This window comes from Carettochelys insculpta, chromosome 2, assembly GCF_033958435.1.
Source record: "Carettochelys insculpta isolate YL-2023 chromosome 2, ASM3395843v1, whole genome shotgun sequence".
Lineage (NCBI taxonomy): Eukaryota > Metazoa > Chordata > Testudines > Carettochelyidae > Carettochelys > Carettochelys insculpta.
In genome coordinates, this window is record NC_134138.1 from 277,063,215 (window position 1) to 277,071,863 (window position 8,649).

At 45.5% G+C, this 8,649-nt stretch overlaps 1 non-coding gene across 1 annotated transcript; it reads right to left on the reverse strand.

Moving 5' to 3' along the window:
- Window positions 1-7,685: 7,685 nt before the first annotated feature.
- On the reverse strand, window positions 7,686-7,758 carry TRNAR-CCG (transfer RNA arginine (anticodon CCG)). Its single transcript has one exon. It is a non-coding gene; the product is annotated as a tRNA-Arg (tRNA).
- Between the last annotated feature and the right edge of the window lie 891 nt (window positions 7,759-8,649).

Below are 8,649 nucleotides of genomic sequence, written 5' to 3' on the forward strand. Positions count from 1 at the left end.
TACAGTGCTTCTACACGGACAACGTATCACCACCGCTTTAGGAAGCTTGATCAGCTCCATGTGTGGGTCTGTTCTTGGGGCATATGAGAGCATATGTTTTCCAGTGGTGGAATCCTTAATTGTTGGCAGATGCCTGGCATTGCAAATGTGCTCATAAAAACTCTACTGCACTGGGCATCTCATTCTTGCAGCCAACTCAAGAATGCCCAAGGCCCGATTTCCTGATGAGGAAAACCAACGTACCCGTTGTCTTGGAGGCTAGTGCAAACAACACAAAGACACACTGAGGTCAAGCTTGAGAACATGTCAAGTTGACTCCAGCAACTGGGAAGCAACAGCCCCAAACAGAACAACATGGTAGTAGATGTAACTTTATTGAAGCAAGGCCCATTAACAGTTTGTGGAAAAAATGTCAGTAAGGCATAGCAAGGCCACAGCCACCCACAGTGGTCACAGACTACTTGCCTGTTGCACAAATCACTGTATTTGCAGTTCTCTCATAAGTCTAACCTGCTCCCTTTAGGGTTGACTTACAGTGTTTGCTGAATCCTGTTACACCCATAGGGACATAAGATTCCATCTAGCACCGATCCAGCAAAACCCTTCAGATCACTGAATGACTCACAAGCTTGTAGGTAATTGCTGAGTCAAACTGGAGCCTTCTCTGAAGATTCTTTTCAACCTCTTTTATTTCTTTTACATCTGGAAAAGGTTCACCATTCAGATCCCAGCCAGCCAGCTCTCCAGAGCTGTTGTTTGACTGTCGTGAACAAAACCAGGCCTTATACACGAGTTTCATTGACCTAATTAAAGCATTTGACTCAGTCGATTTCAGCACACTGTGGCCCATCCTCTCAAAGATCATCTGCCCCAAAATATCATTAGCACTGTGAGCTGCTTCATGACAACATGACTGCCACAGTATGAAGCGAAAATGAATCCCAAAGCGACCCCTTTGAGATCAAAACAGGAGTCAAACAAGGCTGCATCATTGCCCCAGGACTGTTCTGCATCTTCATTGCTATGCCGTTCACCTCACTGATGGCAAGTTTCTAGATGGCATGAAGGTTGTGTATGGAACAAATGGGAAGCTTTTCCATCACAGGAAACTGAAGACTAAAAGAAAGACCTCCATGACCTCGATCACAGAGCTCCAATAGTTGGATGACATCATAGCTGCTGCTCTTTCCCCCACAGCTTTTCAGACCATCTTAAGTGCCTTCACTGAAGCATATGAGAATCTCGGCCTCACACTGAACATCAAAAACACCAAGGCGTTCCACCAATCCTTGCCAAGAGGACAATCTCATGTACTTTCTACTGAAATCAATGGAGAAATGCTGGAAGTTGACATTGACACAGAAATCATGCATCGTCTGAACTGTGCCTGTACCTGCCTGAGACAAAGGATCTTTGAAAACCAGAACATCTATCCCAAGACAAAGCTCCTTGTGTACTGCATAGTGGTTGTTCCAATGCTACTGTACGCATGTGAAAATTAGACAACATGCAAGCATCATTTGAAGGCACATGAACCATATTATCGATGATACCTCAGGAGAATCCTAAATATCTCTTGGGAGGATGGGCACATGAACACTAGTTTTCTGAAAGAGTCAAACATGACCAGCATTGCAGCCATTATCATTCACCAACAACTCCGTTGGGCTGGTCACAAGGTTCGGATATCTCATCAGCACCTCCCAAAACAGATTCTGTTTTCCAAGTTGAAGGAAGGACAGAAGAGCATTAGAGACCATAGGAAGTGATATAGGGATGTGCTGAAGGCACACATGAAAAACGCAACATCAGGCTCAACACTTGGGATCATACAATCATAGAATGCTAGGACTGGAAGGGACCTTGAGAGGCCATCGAGTCCAGCCCCCTGCCCCAATGGCAGGATGAAGTACTGTCTAAACCATCCCTGATAGACATCTATCTAACCTGTTCTTAAATATCTCCAGCGATGGACATTCCACAACCTCCCTTGGCAATTTATTCCACTGTTTGACCACCCTGACAGTTAGGAACTTTTTCTTAATGTCCAACCTAAACCTCCCTTGCTGCAGTTTAAGTCCATTGCCTCTTGTTCTATCCTCAGAGGCAAAAAAGAACAAGTTTTCTCCCTTCTCCTTATGACACCCTTTTAAATACCTGAAAACCACTATCATGTCCCCCCTCAATCTTGTTTTTTCCAAACTAAACAAGCCCAATTCTTTCAGCCTTTCTTCATAGGTCACAGTCTCTAGACCTTTAATCATTCTTGTTGCTCTTTTCTGGACCCTGTCTAATTTCTCCACATCTTTCTTGAACTGCGGTACCCAGAACTGGACACAATACTCCAGATGAGGCCTAATCAGCTCAGAGTAGAGCGGAAGAATGACTTCTCGTGTCCTGTTCACAACATACCTGTTAATGCAGCCCAGAATCATGTTTGCTTTTTTTGCAACAGCACCAAACCGTTGACTCATATTTAGCTTGTGATCCCTTTCTGCTGTAGTCATTCCTAGACAGTCTCTCCCCATTTTGCATGTGTGAAACTGATTGTTCCTTCCCAAGTGGAGCACTTTGCATTTGTCCTTATTAAACTTCATCCTGTTTACCTCAGACCATTTCTCCAATTTATCCAGATCATTTTGAATTATGACCCTATCCTCCAAAGCAGTTACAACCCCTCCCATCTTGGTATCATCTGCAAACATAATAAGCGTACTTTCTATGCCAATATCTAAATCGTTGATGAAGATATTGAACAGAAACTGATGAAGATATTGAACAGATAACCTTACCTAGGACCGTCCCCAGTCCAGAGCGGTAATCAGAGGCACATTTTGGGAGGTCCCACCACAGTGCAGATGAGGAGTGGTAGAGAGGAAGAAAAGAACAACAAAAGCTGCCCCATGCTCCTACCAGCACCTGCCCCTTCTGTGATAAGACCTGCAGCTCCAGAAACAGGCTGATCAGCTATCAATGGACTCACAAATAGGAAGATGACATGGAGATGTTCTACTCTTTATCAGTGACCGTCAAGAGAGACAAGATTAATGTGGATGCCCAAAGATTGAAGAATCCAGCCACTGACAGGCACCAGGTGGCTTCTGACACCCTGGAAGTGCAATTGATCATTATGAACCACATTGAGCCTATTGATGCTGACTATTAGAATACAGTGCCAGAAAACTGAACGTTTTAGGCATTGGCAATGTGCTCATTGCTGTCTACATGCCATCTCTAGCATTAGAGCAAGCTGGGGATCTTTTTTCAATCAGGAGCCCCCAACCCACAGAAAAATCAGCTGGGGGACACAAGTGAGAAGCAAGGGCAGGAACTCTCGTCACTCACAGGGGCATTGGTGCTCCACCAGGGTGAGAACAAAATCTCACCACTTTATGGTACTTTCAGTATTTCCAGTGCTTGTTATCCCACACTCACCCAATAAGTATAACAGTTGCATCAGGAGCAGAGAGTTGCACGGAAGGAATGCACTATACTTCAGCTTTTCCCAGCTGGCATAGGCTGCCTTGGGGCCTTTTGATGTTTCTGAGTAAGGAAGAGCTGCCCCTGGGCTGTTCTAACCTATTCTGGAAGTGTGACCAGTATACGTCCACCATGAGAATCAGGGAGTTCAACTGGGATAGAATTTGGGCTGATGAAGATCGCCACAGGGGTAGGCATCAAAGCTCACCCCAGGATGGATCAGAGCAAACCAGGCACTGGATCTAGTCTGCAAGCCATGTGTTCCCCATTCCTGTATTAGAGTGAAGGATGCTGATCTCTGCTGTGCCTGATTTCGGCAGGTCCAACATGACAGGCCAGCTCCTTAGATACCATGTCTTAGATCAGGGATTCCCAACTCCTAAGGCTCAAGACCCAAACATTTATTAAGGGTCACCAGCAGCTCGGAGCTGCACGGGGCTCTTAGAGAAGCCACCTCTCAATGCCAGCTTTTCACGCATACAGCTTTGATCAATGTTAGTGTTCCACTGTAACATTAAGAAAAGAGGAAATGTCACTTGAAGATGCCCTAGAAGGACATTTGAAGATGTCACTTGAAGATGCTCATTCATCAGGATTTTCCACCTCTGCGTTGTGTCTACATGTGCCACTTCTTCCTCAAGCACTATGGTAATGAGACATCCAGAAGATGCTAATGAGGCACGGATGCAAATTTTCTGCACCTCATTAGCATATGGGCATGTAATTTGAAGTCTGGAAGAAGCTCTTCCAGACTCCAAAATACACATACAGACAGGCATCCTGCTGAGACCTTCCAGAAGGAAACCTTCCCTCCGGAAGTCCCTTCTTCCTCAAAATTTTAGGGAGGAAGGGGCTTCCGGAAGGAGCATATCCTAATGGAGACGGCTCTGGGTTACTTTGGTGGTGTAAAGAAAGAAAGAAAGAAAGAACTTTTCCTGTCCTCAAAGGCTGCATCTATGCTGCATAGAAAATCCAGCCCTTTTTCAAAAGAACACGAGCAATGTCTACACACAAAATGCACTCTTTGAATCTGAAATCAAAGGAATGCGGATCTTCTTCGGGAAGCCCCTTTCCACTCCCACATCAGGAAGAGTGCCATCTTTCAAAAGCTTCTGCTGAACAAAAGTGTGTGTAGACACTCCACAGGCCCTTTTTTCGAAAGAACAGTCCTCATGGCGCTGGATTTTTCGATCCCTGGCCCGTTTTTTTCAAAAGAGCAGCGGGTGTGTGGATGCTCGCTGGTGAAAGAGAGGATCGATTTTTGAACAGATTAGTGTGTGGATGTACTCTTTCAAAAGAGATCTTTTCAGAAGACATCTTCTGGAAGAACTTCATTTGAAAGATCGTTGTAATGTAGAGGTAGCCAAAGAGATCTGGTAGCTCCAATCCCACTTCTGCCACCAACCCTTCCAGTTATCTTGCTTTCTTTCACACATGTATACATACAGGGACATCCCATCTTCAGGAATCAGATTTGATTCTCCTTTGTCTCTACTCTTACACACACACTAATAAATAATCTAAAAAACCTTCTTTTTTTCTATAAACTTTAGGCTAAATTCAGTCCTAGTGTAAAAAGGTGCACCTCCACTGCTGGAAATGGACTTACATCCACCCACCCCAGGGATGCACATGGACCACCAAACTCAATTTATATAGACAATGGGTTGGAAATTAAATGCTATAAGGACTGTGAATTTGTAAAGAATAGACAAGTATAGGGCCAAATTCTTCATTGTCCTGCAAATTCACTAGTGTAAAACTGTGTGTGAAAGTCTTTTTTTTCTCATTTTCCACTCAAGTAAGTGGTTTGGCAGGTCCAGGGCAACAGAAAGAATGAGGATCTTGAGGCCTCTTTATTAGAATGACAAGATTAAAGTGAATGTAGGGGATGTACATATCAGGATGAAAGTAAAGCAAATGTGTCATGGAATCTCTTTTGCAAAGTTAAAATCAGCCTAGCTAAGGACAGCTCTCTACACTGAACATTGGCCAAGCACTGCAAGTGAAGAGTAGAGAGTGATGAATCATACACAGTTTGACAAAGCTGGGGAAAGGTGGCCAGTGGAATAAATCAGGGATTAGTGTGGCATTCAGCCTTATTTAGTATCCTCATTAATAGACCGCAAGAGGGAATGAAAACCACATGAATAAACATTCAAAGATCATACCAAAGTGGGAAGCGCTGCACATATCAGTGAAGTCAGAGACCTAGGGCTTGGAGAGATGGAAACATGAGCAACAAATGACAATCCAAATCGAGAGTCAGTGGAAGGGAATGTCCTCAGAACTGCCAGTGCTCAAAGACCCTCACGAGAAAGCAAACTGAATGACAAGTCATGCAGTGTGGCCCAGAAAAGGCAGCGAAGCTGTGAGCTGCATATGCAGAGGCATTGCTAGGGAAGTGATAGTTTTCTCCAGCTCATAGGTACATGGAAGAAGATGGAGAAAACATAACATACATGGAGCGATCCAAAGAAGTTGCGGGGTGGATGTTCATTGAATCTGCTCTGCTGTTGAGTCTGCAGACTTCCCTGCCTGCAACACCACAAGAGAAGTGAAGGAGGAGATATAAGCAATGGTCTTAAATTGTACCAAAGGAGATTAAGTTTGGACTTGAGGAAAAACTTCCTCACTGTTCGGGCGGTTAAGCACTGGAACAAACTGCTTAGGGAAGTTGTGGACTCTCCACCGCTGGAAATATTTAAGAACAGGTTAGATAAACAAAGGATCGCAGAATCATAGAATCCTTGGGCTGGAAGGGACCTCAGAGGGTCATCAATTCCAGCCCCCCTGCTCAAAGCAGGACCAACCCCAACTAAGTCATCCCAGCCAGGGCTTTGTCAAGCCGGGACTTAAAAACCTCTAGGGATGGAGATGCCACCATCTCTCTAGGTAACACATTCCAGGGCATCACCAATTTCCTGGTGAAATAGTTTTTCCTAATATCCAACCTACACTTCCCTCCCCAACACTGTAACTTGAGACCATTGCTCCTTATTCTGCCATCCATCACCACTACGAACAGTCTCTCTCCATCTTCTTTAGAACCCCCTTCAAGAAGTTGAAGGCTGCTGTTGTCAGAGTTGCCACCAGTGTGGTGCTCTGCTGTCTCCAATGCTGGTATCACTCGGCTGCGTGTGTGTGTTCTGTCTGTGTGCTGCCCCAGCTCTGCAGATAGCTGACACAGCAGACCCGAAGAGAACCCCCAATGATCACAGAGTCTAGTAAGGTGCAAAGGCGCGTCGGCCAGGTTTATTGCCGTATTGGACACAATAGCAGTTCCCTGTAGACTCTTCAGTCTAAGTCAGAGCATACTACAAATATGCACCCACGGTCAATGGACTCGGCTCAGTCAGTGGCGGGACTTTCCACTGCCCCCTCGGCCGGACCCAGACCGCATCCCAGAAGTAAATTCTTGTACACAGGTACAAACAATTTACACATCACTCCTGACGTATTGAGGTACAACCCTTCTACGTAGTCAGGTGCCGCCTCCCCCTTTGTACATGTTGGTTTGAACAAAACAACTCTATCCATCATATTACCCTTTTGCCCCTGTCACTGGGATGTATTGGCCTATTCTTTCTTATCTGTGAGATGTTCCAGGGTAGGGAGTTCTGGTACCATGTACCTGCCATACTACCCTTTTGCCCCTGTCATTGGGGTGGATTGGCCTATTTTTGATTATCTGTGCAATGTTCCGGGGTAGGGAGTTCTGGTACCATGTACCTACTTCAATATGCTAGGTAGATATGTTTATGCACCAGCAACCCTCTTCTTGCCAACTTCTGTGAGTAACGCATTCCTTTCGCTCACAGCTGCACTTTGCTTTCTGTTAGCAAAGTCTTGACCATTACTTTGGTTCAGGCCTAAGGCCTCATACTGGGCCTGTACTTAATACAACTGCTATCAAACCCCCCTCATTTTTCTCCTCTGCAAACTAAATAAGCCAAAATCCCACAGCCTCTCCTCTTAGATCATGTGCTCCAGCCCCCTAATCATTTTTCTTGCCCTCCGCTGGACCCTCTCCAATGCATCCACATCCTTTCTGTACCCTGCGTATTGTTAATATGCCTTTAAAAGGCCTTCCCATTCCTTACTCCCTGCAATTGCACTTTCATTTTCCTGATTAACCTCCCTGCTTTTTGAAGTAATATGTTTACCTACCACTTTGGGCACCTGTCTAATAGGTAGAACACAATCAACCCAGGTGGGACTTGAACCCACAATCCCCAACTCCGGAGGCTGATGCCTTATCCATTAGGCCACTGGGTCTGCATGATGACAAGCCTGTCAGGGATAGTGTAGACAGTGCCTGGTCCTGCCGTAAGGACAGGGGACTGCATTTGATGGCATCCTGAGTTCCCTTTCAGTTCTAGTGTTCTGTGATTCCAGGGCTGTACAATACTGGTGGGAACCCAGCACAAATTTCCCACTTCAGGGGGCTGAGAGCAGTGTTCCCTGTAAGCTGAGTGCTTGGCTGGCCACCCAGGAGTGATTCAGTTGTCACCCAGCTGATTAGCAGGGTGCCCACAGCCATCCCCAATGGACAGAAATGTGTTTCTACTGGTGGTGCACATAACAAAACTTATTCTACCCATGGATGGAAAACACGACAGAGGGAACCCTGTTTGGCTAGTGAAGAGACTCGCTGGTTTGCCTACAGCAGCTTCTTGGAGAGGCTTCCGTGGGACAAGGAAAGAGGAAGGGCTAGCAAAGGTGGAATTCTCTTCTTTTGCAGAAGAAGACTCCGCCATGGCTGCAGATGTGGAAGTGTGGTGGAGCCTTCTCTGACACTGTCCCTGGAATGCTGCCTTGTGGGTGGCAACGCACACTGCTCATGGGCTGGAAAGATTAACAGAAGAGAAGTAAAATTCATAATTCCCACAGGGTGAAGAAGAGCTAGAATTCCACAGCTGATCTTTGGGGACGGTGCTCTGATTCAAAACCTCTGGACAGCAATGCAAACTTGGGGACAGACAGCTCAATTGACAGATGATGGAGAAACAGACCGAGATGCCTTAGAGTGAGCTGGAGAAGAAAGCCCAGAGAATGCTGGGAAAGAGCTGAAAGATTGAGGTGAATAAATGAAATCAGACAGAGAGGGACAACAGAGCAAGGAAAGGGTTATTCTATAACCCTCTTCTGAAGGTAACCATCTCGTTT